At 36.6% G+C, this 21,372-nt stretch overlaps 1 pseudogene; it reads right to left on the reverse strand.

The window, feature by feature from the left end:
• The window catches only part of LOC139721628 (uncharacterized), a 39,768-nt pseudogene extending 24,968 nt beyond the window's left edge, over positions 1 to 14,800 (reverse strand).
• Positions 14,801 to 21,372: the final 6,572 nt, after the last annotated feature.

Here is a 21,372-nt window from a genome sequence, read left to right on the forward strand (position 1 = left end):
AGTTTAAACAACATCAATTTGTAATTTTAATTCTTATTTTGAGCATTATGTTGTTGTTGTTGTTGTTTTCTCTCTCTTCATTTCATAGTCATCGGAGAATAATTTTCCTGGTACTAGTAGCGCATCGCAATTTTCTATGCATTTCTATTTCCTGTATGTAGCCGGGCGTTTACATACAATGTAAGACTGTACAGAACTTTGTTCAAAGTATTTTCCCATTGATCAAAACTGCTAATCAAATTTAAGACATAAAATTATTCCCTGGTCATTTTATCAGCCATGAAGCCACTTGGTGCAAACTGCTCATGATATACACCTTGTCGCATTCAAACTTATTTTTGAAATGAAAACTCAAACGGGTATGACTGAAACCATGTCATCATTCAAAATTCTAAAAGTTGAATACATCTTCATTTTGCAGACCAGCAGAAAGTTTACTTTTTCTTTCTTGTGTCCACAAGAGAATTTGAAGTAAAGTCACACTTGCCTAAGTTGAATTTACATGTATTTGTATTGAAGAAATAGCATCAACTTAAAGAAAATTTGACTTATGTGGGATTAAAATTAATAGAAAAATTCTAATATGTTGCAGAGGGCATGTCTCAAGTATATTCTACAAATAGAGCAAACGTAATACTCAGGGTATTGGTACACTTTAAGTTCTTACCTTATTAATCATGGATGGAGAGTTGATGAGATTGTGGACAGGTGATAGGGGTGAGTTGGTGAACATGGGAGTCCCAGACTGCACAAAGGGGGAGGCTGGTTCTGCCGGCGATGTGGTCTGACTGGAACTATCATTCATACTTTCAGCTGAAAAAAAAATAAAATATCAACATACAAATCAAAAAGCATTAAACTTATTTTTAGTAATTATTCCACAGGATATCAAAATTCATTTATTAGCCCTCTTCTAATCAAATTCAATTCAATTCAATTCAATATTCTGCACAAGAAATAAGAAGTACATTATGTACATGATAAAAACAAACGAAATGCTTTACATGCACATATGAATGTTTAACAAATCAATGCCAGAACCCCTTTGAAGCAACTAGAGGTTGTTAGCAATTAAATCAATAATCCAGTGAGTTGATTGGCAGTTGCATGGTACACAACTTACTGAACTTACCAGCACTTGGCTCTCGAGTGCTGACAAATGATACACTAATGTTTGGTTGTAGTTCATGTTTGAATCTCTGCATGCCTAGCCCATCTTGCAGTTGAGGAAATATATTTGATTTTCTCTTTTAGTATTTTCCCCTTAAATGCAAATATTTGATTATGACTATGAACGAAAAATGATACAACTCTGAGACTTCTCTTCTCGGTTTGTCACTGATAAAAATAGCAAGGCTGCATAACACAGGTCAATATGATGTCATACCCTTAAATGATATGGCAATTGCGTAGCATAGAATGAAAACACAAAATTGACTAAGCAAGCATTAAGGCAGTGAAGAAGATTAGTACAAAATATGAGCAATGATCATATAGATACCGTGATACCAGTGGGAGAAAAAAAAAATTTTTAATGCATATTAAGACATTCCATTGCTTTCATAATACGAAAACTTGAATGAAAAGCTTAAAACAAACCACATAGAGTCATAGAGTTAAGAACTTAATTCAGGCATAAACTCAAAGCATATTTGAGATAAATTGTGGTTTGTGATTCGACAAGACAACAGAGAAAAAAATTAGAACACCTCCCTGTACTAAGCCAAACATGACACCAACAAACCTTACTTACATACATGTACATATACATGGACCAAATGCGGAGATACTGTATCTTAGATATGAATGACAATACAATATCGTACATTGGTAAGAGAAAGAGATGTGCAATGCTGACAAAATGTTCTGCAATACAATGTACGAGCTTGTGTATTGCAAGGAACAAAAGTTGTGAAGGCTGTAAACGTTGTCAAAAAAATAATAATACATAAAAAATCATTCATTCTTATGACAAGAAGCCAGATAAGCCAAACCCTAAAAATGGTAATTTGGCTTTCTTGCAAAGAGCAGTGATTGAATTGCAACCATGGATGAACGGGACAGCTGGTGAACAATAAAAACAACGTCAAGAAATGTGGCTACTATCTACGAGAACACATATTTTTTTATCTTTTTGTTTTTATTAATGTATATACAGTGTATAACATAAAGAGTGATACAAGAAGAGTGGATATTTACAAAAATAGTGCACAGTTTCTAACAAAAGGATTGAAGCACAAGAGTAGTAACACATGAGAATTATAAAATGAAACATATATATGTAGTTTAGTGGCTATATAGTGTTAACATGTGAGAACTAAACAAACTAAGGTTGAGGTCAGACTTGATTTACATCGTGTATTGAGAAGGACCACTTCTTGAAGTGGGCATTTAACTTATTTCGTTTCTGTGCTATTTTGCACTCGATCTTTATTATATATTTCATAGACACAATAAAAGCATGGAAATTCGGTTGCTTTTTCTGAAATCTACATCTATAAATGTAAACGAGAACATATATATCAATGCTATAAAGTTGAGTACTTTGTATGTTGTAACTCCATTCTGACTGAATATTCAGAGAGACTCCAACTCTCCCACTTTTGGTGAGAGATCTGCTTTAAAGCCATTTTTGCAAAATCTTCTGCCCTTCTACCCGAGTTCAAATTTGTTACATTCTAGCTGTCTGTAACCCGCTTACGATATATTTTCTCTCATTCAAAATTCAGCTTCCTTCTGCCCAATTTAAGTACTGTCATGTACAGTGTTCAATAATAAGGCTAGGACAGAACCAGAGAGCATAACCCCAGAGCTCGACCCAGCCACAGGGGGCACCATGCATCTCCCTCGTGATGTATTGTGCACTTGTTTGTGCCATCAGAATCACTCTCCAGTCTGCTAGAGGGTCTAGGCGGGAAAATCTCCCATGTGTGAAGACGCTCGACATTGGGAGTCTCTGCATTCAAATTTGGTATGGGTCAGGTTCGTGTACATGTGTTGTATTTGCGATAACAAAGCCATAATGGTGAATTTTACGTGCTAACTGACTGTAGCCATCTATACTTAGAATGTCATGTATAGAATGTCATAATTATTTCATGTATCCCATCTTTGTGGTTTTTGATTGAAAATTCAACCACTCCTGACATTTTCTTACAAGTCCCGAATGCAAAATATTACTCTCAGCATATTCAGTATTTCATAATCATTAATACACCTTAAATGGAAAATTCAATATACATTGTATGGAGATACTATCTTGCATTACAGTAAGTCACTCACTGTAAAATTACTACTGTTTGAACAAATGTCACAATTTCCAATACAAGTTCCTTGCACCCAAGTTTGTAAGATTGCTCTACCACAAAATCAGCAAATGCTATACTTTTATAACATTATCCTCTGGTAGTTTTTTGGTTGGCAATATTAGTTCAAATTTTGTGTTTTTTTTCGTTTGCTCTGTTTGTTTGGGATTTTTTTTTTTTTTTTTAATGTAGGTCATGGATGGAATTGGTTTTGATTCATGGCAATTTCAACTTGCCTTGATTAAAACTTAACTCATTTTTTTTTTCAATCATGAAGAACATTGCCAGAACAGACATAAACTCTTTTAATAACTTCACATGTGATTTTCTTGAATGGTAGTTGCCTCTTGATACGGAGTGAAGACAAGTGCAAGAAAAAAAAAACTCAGAGATTAATATTGCATGACAAGGAAAAAAATAAAAGCAATTTGCATACATGTTAATGATAGCTGCACATAACAAATCAGTATTGGAGAAATGCACAGAAAAACACTGTATAAAAGCAATAATAAGATTTGTTAATAGATAATGAAGCATTGTTTATGAATATCATGAAGGCCTAGTATGATATAGACTGGCACTAGAATGAAACAAAGCCAGGGATGTGACAGAACAAGAACAGAAAGAAAGCTACATTTTTTTACGTTTGTGGCATCAATCTAGACAATATCTTTCCTTGTAGTTCTTTATCAAATTTGTTAGGATATCCCATATTTTTGGTCCATTGCAGATATTTTCTACTTTACTTATGTAAATACTGTAAAAGTGGTTTCTTTCGCGTACAGAAACTTTCGCGGTTTCCATCGGTGCCGACTTTTTCGCGTGTGTTTAAATTCGCGGTCGGTAATGATAGCGTTGTAACAAGCGACGAGTTCAAAACATTTTCGCGTGATGTTAAATTCGCGGTTCAACCTCAAAGCGCGAAAATAAAACCACCGCGAAAGAAACTACTTTTACAGTATAAGTTTAATCCAGGCTGCCCTATACGCTATGCTCAAAGAGGACATACCCTGCATGTTTATTTTCTTCAACTCCAAATTTGATGCTCACACAGACATAATATTTTCAATATCAAAACATTTCGACTCAAACGGCTAGGTCCATTATTTTTTTCGCCACTCTCCCTCCCAACAAAAAGGGCATTTTGCAACAGTAGAAAAGCATGTTCAGATTATGTCATGTGTATCGGTATAGTCTACAGCTGCAGAATAATCACACATCAATTTCATGCAAAACATGCATTACAATATACAGCTACCACAAACATATTTTCAGCATGTGATTAAGGAATCTTTTTATAACAACAAATTATCATGCAGCCAAAATTGAAAGCCACTTAACTATACACAAAAATGTCTGCTTTTAAATACCCACTGCATCTGTTAGATAATATACTTTTGTGTTTGGGGGTGGGGTGTGGGTACAGTATGTATATGTGTGAAAGATCAAAATGTTTTGTCTACTGGTATTTGTGTGCGAGTGAGTGTGTTTGTACTTGGATCCAATAGTAAAATTCAGTTAGCATGTGAATTGGTACAGTACCCATGAAATTTCTATTCCACGAGCTTGTTTATGTTGCTGGTTAAGGAACTACTGTACACCAAGCAGATACCGGTATATTACATATCTGCCAGCTATTCAAACTGCTGATTAAAGGGAGCGTACAGTTTTGGTTGAGACCTGATTTCAGGTTTCTAACGTTTTTTTGTGAAATAATGAGAAACCTCTTATGAAATATGAAAGAGCATGTAATTCTATGAGGAATTCAACGTCTATTTCATGAAAATTGGTTTTGAAATGGCTGAGATATCCAAAAAGAGCAATTCTAATAAAGTGTGGGACCCACACTTTAATACAATCGCTTTGTTTTACTTTGTTTTTGGATGTTTCAGTCATTCCAAACCCGATTTTCATCAAATAAACTTTGAATTCCTCTTAAAATGGTATGCTCTGTACTATATCATAAGTGTTTTCTTGGTATCTTGCAAAAAGTTAAAAGCCCAGTTCTCATCTCCACCAATACTGTACCATCCCTTTGAATATCAATTTATCATGAAGATCTCATACAAATGGAAGAGACATACAATTACACTGAACATGTCAAATGGAAAATATCAAAAGGCAAAATGATAGGGAAGAAAGTCTTTGGACTTGCATGATTAAATTAATGTGAACAAAAAACTGTCAAAGTTGTGCTTTGTCTGGATGGTGTACACTTGTCTAACATGTGAAATGAATAAATGAGAACTGGAATGTTTTTGTTAGGGTGGAGGGTAAGGACAGTGATACACAAATATATAAATACCAAAAATATGGATATTACACCAATAAAAGTATCTCCCATTCATGTATAGAGTACAACTGCTTCTTGATTCATCTCAGTGGGCAAAATCTACATTCTTTGACCTCTCAGAAATCAGATTTGGGGTTTTGATTCTGTTTCTGTAGCTCTGGTTAAAGCTTGTGTGTCCCTTTTACAACCCTGAAAATTAGATTGCTTTCATAAGCTGGTGTATTTTAGAGGTACGTAGGTAATTTAGACCTTTCCTACGAATAATAAAACTGGAAGCGGACACAATACTATAGGTTTCCGGTGAATTTATACCGACCTACAAAAAAAAAAGTACTATTATTCACACTAAAAAAGGGGGAGCGAATTTGGAGTAACATGGGGTTAGTTTTTTCATTTCTTTCTTGAAAACTATGTGGTGTATTAAAGTAAGATTTCATAAATGACTTTGGGAGACATTATTCTTCAACCATGCAAAATTTCATGTCATTTGCAAAAGGGATATATGACTTGAGGCTACTGGCAAAAACAAAAACAAACAAGTGTCCTTAACTCTAAACGTTGTTTCAAACACACATGGATCACAGGTCAAGATGCACATTTGCCCACTCAAAAAATGGCTGGGTCAATACATTGTATGCTTGAGGTACAGTGTAATACCTCTAGTCGGAGCAGTTGTGGTCAGAGTACACTCAGATATACTCATCGAGGCAGAGGGTTGAGTACCTGAGTAAGAGGATGAAGTTGTCATTTCAAGAGCTCAATGAAGAGAATGAGTGCCTAGAAGTGTGATATGCAATGGCTCATTGGCAACTTCAAGTCACTTCTAGAGCAAATCTCAGACAATTATTTTTTTTCTAAAAATTGGGCATGATAAACTTAGTGGAAAGAACAGAATTGCATGAGAATTACAGATTTATGTTATTGTCATTTGCTATTGCAATTAATTGTGCAAGAAAACTAGAAGAGGAAAAGCATCGGAAGAGCATGACATTAATATTTCAAGACTGTAGTTCTTAAAAATTGGTGCAACTGAGCGATGAAAGCATGGCCAAACTTGGTGCGATGTTTGACTGGCTGCCATTCTCTATACATGTCTACATTTTAAGTCAGGGAACACTTTGTCTAGTAGTTATTTAAAATCAGCTGTCAAAGTCTTGTGAATCCACAAGGTTGCTTCTCTGGTACTCCTCATTTGCTCTTTCTATGAATGTCCACTACTTTCACTTTTCCTCAAAAGACACTCTTTCCTCAAAATCGCAATGTCAATCTATTCCTACACAGTTATACAGGTATACATAGTCCTTGATAGAAAACACAACACCTTTTACAAAGTGTAGTGGGGAAAATGAACACTGGCATTGATTTGCACAAAGTCAAAGAAAAGTGTAATGCAGTTTGTATGTATTAAACAAGGATGAAAAATTTTCATTTCAGAAATTGAATTCCTTCTTAACAGTTTGCAGAGGAGAAGCATGATTACTATCTATTTCTGTGTATATAAAAATAGATATTCATCAAATTTGCATGAGCAGAGGGTTTTGTCTCAATGAGATTTTTCTCTCTTTTTTCTGGAAAACACACACAAAAAAAGAAGTGAAATGTGATAGATCTGTGACATTTAATGAGCTGAGCAAATGAAAAGTTCAACAAACTATTGAATCAATATCAAGGCCACATCTCAAACACAGCTGTTTTCAAAAGTGATTACAGGACACAATGTCAGATATTTTCCCACACAGCATAGTGAGTACAATCCATATGCCTGTTCACCAAGGGCAATCCATATTCCTCCACTGGCAATGAAATTCCACGGACATTTACACTGTTTGGCTATCATTCTAAATTTTACCAGGCATTGTGCTTTTCTGACTTTAGCACTAAATATAGAACAAATCACAGATGTTGCATGAAATTTATGATAGAGCCAATAGGTCTTGATTACAAATATCAATCTTGAAGTGAAATAATTAGCACGGCCTACAGAGCACAGTGAGCTTGACAGTGACTGATTTGCTTTAATACTAAAGATGGAATTCTTTGGGACATCTCGACAGGCTAGAAGCGCTTCAATTCTGCATGCTGTCGTTTTTGTTTTCATGGTGTGGAATTGCTACTTTTTTGGGGGGGAGGGGTGGGGTGGGAGGAGAAGAAATTACCTACTTGCAAAGGTTCACATGTGAAAAGGATAATTCTGTAGCATCCCGCATTGTATAAAACACTATCTCAGTCTTTGTCTGGTCTTGTTGACATTTTCTTCAGTAAGCTCCTATTAATTCACTTTCCATGATGAATCATCTTAGCATCAAGATGTGGTCCCCTAACACCAGGGCCCTATTTCATAAAAGATGTTAGGATAGCAACTCTTGATGGAGTAGCAACTTCCCATAGCAACAGCCTATCAAGAAGCTGGATTCTTGTCGTTACCATGACGACTGCCATTCCAGCAAGAGTTTCTACTGTATCAACTTTTTATGAAATGGTGTTCAGAACTTTTGAACCTGAATGCATACTTGCCAACCGCATTTGGCGGTAGACTACCGCTTTTGAAAGATTTTATTAGCATTCAAGCTAGTGCTGCTCGCATAGGCATCCTGGATTCTACCGCTTTCTCAAATGAAAATGTTGGCAAGTATGTGAATGTTTACAGGTAAGTTAACCACGCTCACCTCTGCGATGCAGTATATCGGCGAAATCCGGCCGCAGCTTGTGGCTGCTCTCCTGGGCCACGATGAACTGGATGATCTCCTTCAGCTCATTCTGGGTCACGAGGTCAAGGTTCGTGATGGCGTCCACAAAGATTTTGACCTTTTCACTCTGGATGGCCGCACAGAGGAGCAGGGTCGTGACCTTGGCCAGCTCAGTGATGCTGGCACTGTTCACAATCTGCGAGAAGTCCACATGGAACTTGAGAGAGGACTGGTAAAAACCTGTGGAAAACAAATAAAAATCAAACATGAGGTAGGCATGTAACAAGTATGCACATGAAAAGCTGTGATTACATTAAGCACCCTGCAAACTTGCCAGTTCTAAAGTCTTGACCAATTAAATCTATCAGACCAAAGAAGTATTCCCACTGAAAAAAGAAAGTAAATCACATCAAACAAGTTCCCTGGCATATTCACAACCTACTCAAGTAACCATCCTCATCACATTTGAAAGTTAATCTCTGTAATCCCAGTAACTTAACCCCTATTGCATTGTTCTGTAATAATAGGCATATCCACCTACTTCTAAATGCTTCTGTTTATCAGATTGGATGTGTTGAGACTAATAAAAAAAGGGAATTGCATAATCCTTCTGATCCCCATGGTAACACAGTAGCCTTCATGTTTAAATATCAGAGTAGGCATGTTCAGCTTATACTGCAGCCAAGTATTTTTTTGAGGTGTGAAATTGAATGAAATCGCTTTGCGCAACATAGCTTCCAGTGCACACAGCCACATTGGATTTGGGACTTCATGTCACATTATTTTGCTACATGCAGGACCATTATGATTACTGTATACACCATATATTTAGCAAATCTAATTTCTTCGCAAAGCAGGATTTCGTGACAATTCTGCGAGTGGTTAAATTTGCGATTGTGGAGTTCAGCACTAAAATAGAGAAATCTTTGCATGTACGCACATTCATGTCATGATCAGAGTTAATATTATCATGTGTTTTTAAATTCGTGAATAGCAGCAGACTCGAGATTCACAAAAACAAAAACCTCACGAAATATTCAGCATATACAGTATAAAGTGACACTGGATAAGACCACAAACTCTCAGTCATGAGGTCCGTAGTGTGTGAGTCAGGTGACATCAGTGGTTATGCCCCATGGCAAGGCACTTTATCCTCATTGCCTCGTCCTTCATGGCGGATGTAGAGTCATTGGTCCCTTGGTAGCTTGCTCATTTCAGCATGTAAGTACTTCCTTTATGGCTTTATTCATGACCACATAAAATAAATCCCAACACACACATACAAGCAATGTATATCTTCACTGCATGTAGGGAAAGTGAAAGTTGCCCACTGCATATTTCTGTATGTTAATGGGAAACTCCCCCTCAAAGGTACTAGTTAAATCATACAACACTTCACCTTCCAAGTATTTCAGGATAAAGCGATAGCGCTGAATGGAATTGTCGCAGTCCGGAACTTCAGTGCTACTGCATCTATGTAAGAGAAACAAAATCAAATGAAAAATATCAAAATTCCGGGGACAGGATACAATCACAAATGGTCCCAAGTCAGTATCATATCTCAATCATATTAATGTTGGGGTAGAGCCATATACTGTAGATGAATGCAGAAAAATAAAAATATAATTGCAAGGGCTAAGGCCTTAGGTAAACTTTTTTGGTAGCCAAATGATGAGACTGCTAGACTGCTACTTCCACTTCTTTTGGGTTTTTGGAGATTTTTGGCAGCAATCCATATAATTTTTCATGAGCTAGAGATTTATTACTCCAATGTTTCAATATTGTTGGCAGTTTATTGAGACAGTTTACAGTTTCAGATGCCTGAACACACCAATTACAAAGATATTTCCCCCACTTGCCCACACAGGCACTTGGGTTAGTGGTATGTCGTGTCCTGTGCATTTACTCATTCATTTCACTTGCCAAACAATTAGTTTCAGTCGTCCCAAGACAGGGGACCATGTAAGTCTCTGTAAAAATGGTTTCTTTCTCGTACAGATACTTTCGCGGTTTCCATTGGTGCCGACTTTTTTGTGTGTGTTCAAATTCGTGGTCGGCAAAATCTGTGAATTCACAGTCGGCAAAAAACTGTTTTATTTTGCACATGAAAACCCAAACTATAATTCAATTATTCTTTTATTCATTAAGTAGAAATTAAAATTAAATGCAGGCTTACCTGAAATCCCGTCTCTCGAGTACTTTATAATATGCTTGTACCTACATTGCGCGGTATCGCTGTGTGTGTGTTGACCATCAATACACTCAATGCGCGGAATCTTCGTGTGTGCATGTGCGCAATAGCGTTGTAGCAAGCGGCGAGTTCAAACATTTCCTTGCGTGGTTAATTTCGCGCGACTTTTCAAAACATTTTCGCGTGATGTTAAATTTGCGGTTCAACCTCAAAGCGCGAAAAGCGTGAAAATAAAACCACCGCGAAAGAAACCACTTTTACAGTAGGTTAGAAACACCCTGCCAAAAAGGCATAAATGTTGTAGAAGAAATGCTTGCACTGGAAGGAACAACCCTCTGCTCCTCAAGTGATGAGCTTCGCCAAACATCCAGCTGCAAGACATATTTTGGGCCACAAAAGCCACACATCAGACTGAGGAACACACGCTTGACATTGTCCAATCTGTTTCCTATCATTCATAAGTTGTTTGGGGGTTTCTTGAAAACAAAAATAAAACAAAAAGATTTTTTCAAAAAGATTTAGTATTGCTTTGCTGGAACGAGCCAGTCTTTCTCACAAATAGAAGTCAGATTCTAAAACTATAACAAGTAAAGAGTGTAACTTTTTATCTTACATAACTTGCAGAATGCGGATAAAGTGTTGGCCATCCTTCAGCTCTTGCAAGGACTCGATGCAGTGGCTGACACCTGTAGCATTTACCTGGGCAGAATGGAAGAACAGGAAAATGTATCAAACTATGGACAAAAAATTTCAAATCTAATTTTCATTGCATGTTAACCCTATTCTGACTTGGGGGGGGGGGGGGCAATTTGACCCCCCTCGACATTTCGCGCTACGATTCCGCAACACGCAACAATTTTGCCGCGCCGTTTCATGACTTTTTTCATTGAAGTCTCCCGCATATTTTGAGACCAAATTTGCAACGTCCAGGTACACCGTTCTGAAGTTACGTAATGTTTTGCATATATGCATGTCAACCCGAAAATGGCTCACATTCATGATATCGTGTGCAAATCCAATGCAAATTTTTTTTTTTTTTTTGAAATTGATATAAATTAGTTTATTACAAATTTCAACTTTTAACCGTTGAAATTAATTAATTTTAATGTAGATAAGCTTGAAAAAGTGCCTGCAACAAATTTTGGGCAAAAAATAATACAAAACAAAAGGTCGAAAAAACAGTAAAATACATAAGAAATTAAAAAAACAATAAAAAACAAAAGAAACTAATTTTGATTGTGCTATTTTTTTACAAGAAAATTGTTGGATGTGTCTTTAGGAACTCTGACACAAAAAATCAGCAATCCTTCAGTCTTTTTAATGGAGTTATAGGTGAAAATATGATTTCATGCGTAAATTTGCATAATTAATTTACTAAAAAATAGAAAGCCATTACTTTTCTATTATGTGACCATGTAATCTTGTAGTTAACATCCAGCTCTATCTTCAGGCAAAATTTTGCGGCGATCGTGGGATTGGCGGCCGAGATCTGAAGGGGGGGTCAAATTGACCCCCAACCTGTAAAAACTTGGTCTCAAATAGCCCAGTTAAAATAGGGTTAAGAGAATACACAAATTCAACCCTGTCTACGATCATTTAAAAAAAATATATATGACCACAACAAACTTGTAATGCAGTTGCAGAACTGAAGATTTTTTTTTTTTTTGTCATTATCATTGCTGACATGTTTGATCTATGTTGTTTTTAGAATGTTTGTTTTACATACAGTACATTCATAGTATACTGAATGAAGGAGGAAATTACAACTAATATAATGAATTTTAAGCAGAACTTTGTACTTTGTGGCAAAGATCATAATCTCACATCATTCACACTTTCATCATATCTGATGGAAGGACCTGGGCCCTGTTTAATGAAGAGTTATAATTGATTACATAGTTCACTTCTATCATAAGTCTATGGCAGCCTGTGTACTGTGGTTAGGGGAATTTACAACCGATTTTATCTTTTGATAAAACGGGGCCCTGTTCTCACAAGGAATAATGCAAATTAAAATAACACATCATGCGGATAATAGACACGTTGTATGAATATAACAGACACTCAATATGTTGGGTTCCAATGGTTATTAGGCAAGGTCTTTAGCATACACAGTACAGATAGTGTGCAAATTATCAACTGTACATTAAGTATTCATTGACTTTGTAATTAGTGTTATAATTATCAAACCTGCATCAAAATGAAATCACCAAAGGTGACCAATGGCTACAAAGCCACTAAAATATAAACTTTCTCATGAATGAATGTTTGCCAAGTCCATCATACCACATCACCATGTATATCTTGGTAAAAGTATGAACAAAAAAGCAGAAAAAGATGCTGTCCAAATCACAAGTAGTAGGGCTGGGGCTTACTAAAATAATTCTTTTGATTACAAAATGGGAGGGGGTAGCAATTAATCTTTCAGCAGAGAAGAATGTTAAAGGTCCAGTTTACCTTTGGGAGCAGTGATTTAAAAAATGTTCAAGATATCACATTTGATGCATATGAGTAGGTCTGTTTTACCACAAAACATCCTACCATATAAAATTTTTGCAATAAAGCCTAAAATATAAGGAGATATACTTATTTTTCTTAATAAACCGTAACTGTAGACGGTTAAGTCTGGAAACATTTTTATTATAACTATTGTTTGCATTTTGTATATTTAATAATACTTAACATCCATTTTACTGATTCAAAGTTTTACAGTGGTTGTTTCTATCCCTAACTCACATTTTAGAACTATTTTAAAGCACTAATGCTGGGTTTTTGTTTCATCTGCAAATGGTAAATTATGCCTTTAACCTGTATATTTATTGTACAGTTAGCATTACATTTTACATATTATATCATATATTCTGAAAGTACTGGTATACTTACAAAGTTCACCAAACACCTCAGTTTGCCTTGATCCATCTGCAAATTGACACAAATTAAAAATGAAAGAAATAGGAAAGAGTTCCTGTGGGACAGCTGCCCAAAGATTGTGTTGACCCCCCCCCCCCCCTAAATAGAAAAGCTAACCTTTGTAGCTAGATCTGCATATCACTTTGAAATAATCTGATTAATCATGATGATTACTCCCCATAACCCAACCTTACTTAACCCCAGTTAGTACAGGACCACCGGAACCAGCAATTAAAAAACAAGCAAAACAACAACTTAAATAGATTATACTGATCACACTTCATACGCACATACACATCGTTGTACGATGAGTAGCAAGTGAACCTCGAACTGGTATTTTATCATGTTTATAGACAGAAAGATCCGTCTGTCCGGAGGAGTCATTTATTTTTTTTACGTTATCGCTCTCCACCGAATGGGATCCACGAAGCCAGATGCAGTCTCCGCGGAACATATCCCAGACGACCATTATTTCTGCATGCACTCAGCATGCAGCAATGTTTTATGTAATTGTCATCAAAGTTGCATCATAGTGATATCATGATTCATAGATATGTAACTGTTAGAACTTGACTAAATTTAGTACAAGCACGGACAAGCCCGAGGAGTGCCCTGGCATGGCCTGGGGTTAAGCTGAAACTTCAGAACTTTGAAGTAATGTTAGACATCTAACATCAATTACCATTTAGTCGTCACTTTAAGTGTATTTCCTAATCTATGTACTCCCGGGTTGGCGAACTAACGATAGGCACTGAATTAGTTCGCCGCCCTTCGGCCTTAGTGTGCCACGTATTAACGCTAGCGCGTGTGTCATACTGTACACACACTTCAATGAAGGATGCATTGTGCATCATCACGTTTGAAAAACTTTGTTAATCTGCCACCTGAAATCCATTCGAAATCCAAAAACATTCTCGCGTGAAAAATGGTTTTGTCACGGCCCGGGCAGAGGGTACGGCCCGGCATATGGCTGCATGGGTCAATTCTTGTTCTGGTCATTGACAGTGCACGTACACGCACGTTAACAAATGTTGCACACATGTCACAGATTTTGATAGTTAATTTACGACACTTTTTTGGCCTAACGTTAGGCCCTGTTAGGCTGTGGCTGTGCTGCAGCTGTGGTAAGTAATTTAAATCAGAGTAAACAAGTCATGATTGAAAGTCTAACGTTAGTCTCTTCATGCTCTTAATCCCAGATTCAGTTCGAAGAAGTTTTATCTGTTTATCGTTTTTAACGTTAACCCGTTACCGATCGGCGATATACCGCGTTCGTGGAGAGATTCAAACGTCTTCATTTGCAGGAACTTACTTTAGTTCAGATGACAAACTGCATTGCGCGCTCCAAATGTAACGTAGACTTGTGGGCAATTGTGAACTTTACGGCCCTATTTGACTAAATTTACATAAAAAATGCTTTAAACTGTGGCGTCGTTGCATTGACCGATCCAGATCCAGTAGAGTACAGCACTATATAATCAATGGTTCATCAGCAGTATGCAGATCACACGTACAAGTACAACTTTACGTACAGGTACGATCGCATCAAAACATCACCGTTCATCACCATACCACTGCACTGCACCCACATACATTCATGTCGAATTCAGCGGTTGAGAGTGGATGTCAAAGGTCAGTGATGCCAACGTACCAATCACAAGGTACTCCCGTGTTTAATTACCACTGATAGAGGGAGCTACACAACTGTCAGAGACTTTTTTTTTTTCCCCAGAGCGATCTCACTATACTGTAGTACTTACAGTATTTTTCCTTTTTTTTTATTGATTTGAACAAAGAAAAGTTTGTATGTATCGTTTGAACAATCGAACAATTTAAGAGTACGTAAAGTCAATGGATAACCAAAAACTTTTAAAATTCATCACACTCGACATCAAGTTGTTAAAAAAGTGCCAACAGAACATACTATAGGTCTACATTAGTATTGTATAACTACTACAATACGATAAATGTTTAATAATAATATCAAAAAATACAACAAACAAACGAAAACTGTAAACTATGAACAATAAAAAATGGAAACGACCTCTCCTCACCTCCTCCTATCCCCCCCCCCCTCCAAAAAAAAAAAAAAAATATATATATATATCAACATCAACAACAACTGATACGGCGGCGCTGAAGAGCACCCAAACATTTCAACTTTTTATCATCATTACGTTTGTTTTTATCTTGTTCAGAAATATGTGATTTAGCAATATTATTTATGGGATAGATGTGATGCATGATGCTTAATATGTATAAATCTTATCTCGTAAAAACTGTAAAAAACAAACAAGCGAACAAACCACAACAACAACAAAAAAAATCGCCAAGCCTATCATGACCACCTACATCAGTCTCTTCCCGTTTACTTGCAGTTAAATAAGAAATTGGATGCTAATATCATTATGATGAATTGAATCATTATAGTCACAGACGATGTAGCCTTGGGAACAGCCAAAACGCAAAATGATATAAGCTAGATTTGAAATCATAGCGTTTTGCAAGTTTTCAATTAACAGCCGCGACAACAAGCCATAGGAAATAATGCCATCGCCTCACATTTATTGTCCCATTGGTTTGTGCAACAGAATTATTATAACCTTTAAAAAAAGAAAGAAAGAAAAACGTTTTGGGTCTATAATGTACCATCTGTATTCTTCCCCTACAGAACCATTCTTAAGTTTTCAGAAGACTCTATTCCTTGCAAGGCTAGATAAAATTTGTTTTAACTATTGTAATTTCAAAGGGGATATTAACCAGTGGAGATTCCTTCTTGTTCTTCTTCTGTACTGTGTAGAACTTCCTGAAGTATATTTTGTGTGCATGAACTTCAAGTTCATGTTCAAGTTCAAGTTGATTTATTTCATTTCCAACAAACAAATAATTCGGAATACAATGACATTTTCATTTTCATGTTCATGTTCGTTAAAGGATTATTGTATTTCATAAGTTACTTCTTCTACTGCGCCTTGAGCACGTTAGCTATGTGGAATTGGCACATTATAAGTTTATATACCCTGTATCATTATTATTATTATTATTATTATTATTATTATTATTATTATTATTATTATTATTATTATTATTATTATCATCATCATCATTATTATTATCACTATTATTATTGTTATTATCATTATTAAATGTTCGTATTACAGATGCCAGGAAATCAGTACAACAATGCGATGAACATAATAACATGTAATCAAGACACAGGTAAATTATCAACAGAGATACAAATAAATGTTATATTATTATGGTAAAAGCAGAAACAAAATTGCTGGAAATGGAGGGGACTGCTAAAAGGCAGAGTTTGTAGTATGCAGTCCCTTCATAAGAAAAAGAATGAAGAAAAAAACTTGGCAGGCTCTCACATGTGACAGACATGAGACTCGAGACATAAAAGTGCAAAAAAAAAAATATATATACATATTTTGGGGGTTTTTTTGGGGGGAGGGGGTTTGTTTTGTTTTTTTTAATTGTACCAGTTAAAATCCTTCTGTTCTGCCCTAGCATGGCTAGCTGAAAGTGACATCTTTGATCTTTATGTCGAGTTCACTAGGATATACATAGGTGCTTCCGCAGGCGGATGGCCGTTTTGGGGGAAAAACGTCCCTCTCAGTGCGAGTTCTGAAGAAGACAAGCCTCTTCTTGTGCCTCTCTCTATCGTTTGAGGGTATAGTCAAAGTATGGGAGACTTGTGAAGCAGTGCCATCATTATCTCAAGTATCGATTATACGATTAGTATACTTGTAGAAAGGTAAGTTATTATTTTGACTCACTAGGTCTCCTCCATTGACCTGCAGATACCCAAATCATTTTTTTTTCACATGAAAGAGAATGAATTGTGCTGTATTTTTTGTAAGTAATGTGTAACAGTGCTAAAGTTATTTGCACTGAATAAGTAACGATTGCATTTTAGAGGGGAGTTTCCTTGAATCATTGACGTAAGAATGTTCATAATGTTTATATCACTCAATGCACGCAGCCAATGGGAGAGTGGTACGGCAATGTCGTCATCACCTTACTTAAATTGGGTGATGTTCGTTATTCCAAAGGTTTGTAAATCTGAAAATAAAAAAAGGGTTCGTTATTCTGAGGGTTCGTTTTTCAGAAGCACTAAATTTCTCGTTCCTATCGTTGATCCGAAGGTGAAATAGGGTTCGTTAACACGAACATTTGTGGTGTATTTCCGAAGCTTTGTTAATCCGAAAATAAAGTGAGGTTCGTTTATTCAAAACCGAAATACGTAAGATTCGTTTTTCCGAAAATAATAAAAAAAAAGTGCGTACTAACGAACCTTTGCGGGGGCCGCAGAGTTTTGTTTTTTGTGTTTTGTGTTTTTTTTTTTTTTTTGGGGGGGGGGGGTTGGGGTTTTTTTTCAACGGTGGGGCTTAAGGTTTGTACCCACCGCTTATCGACTTGAAGAATGTAAGGACGAAACTTTGGGAAATTCATGAACATGATGGACTTCGTGCTTTCTCCCCCCCCCCCCCCCCTCTCTCTCTCTCTCTCTCTCCCTCTCTCTCTCTCTCTCTCTCTCTCTCTTTCTCTCTCTCTCTCTTTCTCTCTTAGTGATTATTTTATGAGCCACTTCTGCTGCTTTGGAATAAAGAACTTTTTATTCATTTTTTTTCATATTCGAAATCACGAACCTTCGGTATAGCGAACCTTCGGAATAACGTAACGCCCCCCCCCCCCTCAAAAAAAAAATATTTGGATCAACGAACCTTTTTTTTTTCATTTTTAGATAATTGAACCTCTAGATGAGGGAGTCTGTGTGTTTTGGAATAGCAAACCTTCGAAAGAACGAGCCTTAATTTCATTTTGGAATAACGAACATCACCCATAATGAAAAATGCACCTCATCTGATCGCCCGCATGCATTGACAAACTTCACATGAATTGACTGAAGTCATCATTATTACGCGAAAAAAAAAAGCCCAACCAAACAAACATGTAAAGTTTCAGGAATCCATAGGTTTATCTTCTTCTTTTTTTTTTTTTATTTCACTGATGCATCATAGGCAGCAGTAGCGGATCCAGAGGGGCGCATGCACCCGGCGCACCCCCTTCATTTTTTGTTAGAAACAAAAGAAATAAAACGAAAAAAACAAATGAAATGAAACACTGAAGTGGCACCAGACATATTAATTGCGCCCCCCCCCTTTACAGAATTCCTGGATACGCCCCTGGATATACGTATATTTCATGTATATGTATATATATATATATATATATATATATATATATATATATATATTATACACATACATCTTCAAACGCAAATTGGTTTCTCTATTCGAATTAATGAGCCTATTAATGGGTGTGTATGACTTCCCAGGGCCCCATCATTTCATAAAAGATGTTAGGATGTATGGTAACTCTTGCTGGAATGGCAACCTTCCGTATAATAGCAGCAGCTAATCAGGAAGCTGGATTCTTGTCGTTACCATGAAAATTGCCATTCCAGCAAGAGTTGCTATCATATCAACTTTTTATGAAATGGGGCCCAGATGTATTGTGAATATGATTATACACAAATCTATAGATACCAATGCACACACCAGTCGCTTGCAGTTGGTGCCCGGGACAATCAGACCCTTAAAAACTATACATAGATATGCATGTCCTGAATCATTAATTCCATTCAATCATGCTTCATGAACATTGATTTATTTGCACTCACATATAATTATCTAGAGACTTTCATGATTATGGATTGATGTTCAGATTCTGATTTGTTATGATTTCATTTATTGCACCACATGCAGTTGCTATAGACAAAGGCCAAAAGCCTAAATCTAGCAAATAAAAGGTGCAGGGGAAGCGATACACCGTCGTCACCAGATATCTCTCCTTTTTATTTTGCTCATTGTACAAATAAGGCGTGTTTGAATACAAAATAACGAGAGGTGAAATGTAGTCTAAGGCGTTTTCACATCAGCCCGATGTTTCGAAATAGCGCGCTATATATTTTCTGACTTGGGAAATTAAAAAAAATCTCGAGCTTGGATTTTTATCGGGCTGATGTGAAAACGCCTTTATGTCGCAAATTTACATTATTTTGGAATGCTTGTGGCTAAGACACCAGTGCATGGATGGGTGCATTTCTTATTATCAAGGTCCCTTTCTATTAAACAAAACATTGTACACAGCCATAGAATAGTACATGTATAATTGTGAAAAAAAAATTGCGAAAATTTCTGATGCTATATACCGTGGTCATGTTGAAAAAGGGATGGTCAAGGCGTTACGTGATATTCTCTTCAGAGCATGGTAAACATTCGTAATGAAACATTGTAATAAATAGGCGCCTTTTAATGTAATAAAATGTAATTAAACTGTAATAATTATTCTGTGATCTATAGTGGGACAAATATTAAGGGACAACAGACGTCAAATGAAATGAGATCAATTTTACATTTTTCTGTTATGACACACATTTCATGCGCACCCACCAAGCAAATATGGACTTTGGGTCTCCTTTTTATGCACTCACAGCCCAATATAAAGTAATGTTTATTCATCTGACTCCATATCAACGCGCAATATAGTTATTGATATAATTATGTCATACCGTCATCATTTCGTGGAACGTTTGCAAAATAGTTTTGCTGGTTGTCTGTTTGTAAAGAGGGAGAAAGCATTGGACTATAGGCATGATTGGATCGAAGTCCACTACCCGTCGCACTGTTGCAGATTTGCAGTCATTTTTTGTTTTTTAATTTGAGCACAAGAATTAGTTGGAGTTGTGTTCCAAGGAAATCACACCATGATTTGTCTCATCAGATGGGATGGGAGTCATCAGTGGCTGATCCAGGAATTGTGTAAGGGGGGGGGGGGGGGGGGGACAAAAAAAAAAACTTCAGCGCAAATTTTCTGGTGTACTGTGGGGGTGGGGGGGGCTTTCATTTTTGTCGAGCCCATAACGTCGTCCGTCCGTCGTCCGTCCGTCCGTGACGCTATACAAAAACTTGAATAACTCTCCACTGAGGACTTCAATTTCAATCAAACTTGGAGGGAAGAGTGGTTATACAAAGTTACACATTTTACCAAACATTGAAGGGCACCTCAAGGTCAAAGGTCACAGGCAGAGGTCAATGAACTTTGTTTGTTTGCTTGTTTGTTTTATTTCCGTTATAAACATACATAAAAAAGACAACATAAGATACAAGGAAAATGATACATCATGCATAAAATGAAACATATACATACATATAGCAAATGAATAGTGTGACACATCATCGATATACGAAAAAGAATAGAATGTAGGATTATAGAAAGATAACGGCTGGATAGCCCATCGTACACATAGTCAGCTGCACTTTTCTGGTGCCGCTGGTCTTCCATGGGGACCAGTTATAAAGAGGTATAGAAAAGAAAGAAAAAGAGTAGAAGATTGCATATTTTTATTACATTATTTTTTTATAGATTACAAAATTATAATAATCTCATGAAATATTAATTTATAATGCAATATTATACAAAATCTCGAGGCAAAACACGCTATAACGCCCAATGTTAAGTTTTTACGGCGCGTTTCGATTATGGCTCATAACTTTTGATCCCTTTGTCCATTTGTGACCAAATTTGGATGGTAAATGTCCCTTGGGGAGTTGAAGGTCGTCACAAGGTCAATGGTCACAGACAGGGGTCAACAAACTTTTAGGGCCCAATGTTAAGTTTTTTACGGTGCGTTTCGATTATGGCTCATAACTTTTGATCCCTTTGTCCGTTTGTGACCAAATTTGGCTGGTAAAATAAAATGTTCCTTAGGGAGTTGAAGGTCATCACAAGGTCAAAGGTCACAACAGGGGTCAACGAATTGTTAGGGCCCAATGTTAAGTTTTTATGGCGCCTTTCGATTATGGCTTATAACTTTTGATCCCTTTGTCCGTTTGTGACCGAACTTGCATGGTAAATGTCCCTTGGGGAGTTGAAGATCACCACAAGGTCAAAGGTCATAGGCGGGTCAACGAA

Source organism: Diadema antillarum, unplaced genomic scaffold (genome assembly GCF_040938485.1).
Source record: "Diadema antillarum isolate AM-2024a unplaced genomic scaffold, OU_Dant_1.0 scf00000146, whole genome shotgun sequence".
In the NCBI taxonomy this organism is placed as follows: Eukaryota; Metazoa; Echinodermata; class Echinoidea; order Diadematoida; family Diadematidae; genus Diadema; species Diadema antillarum.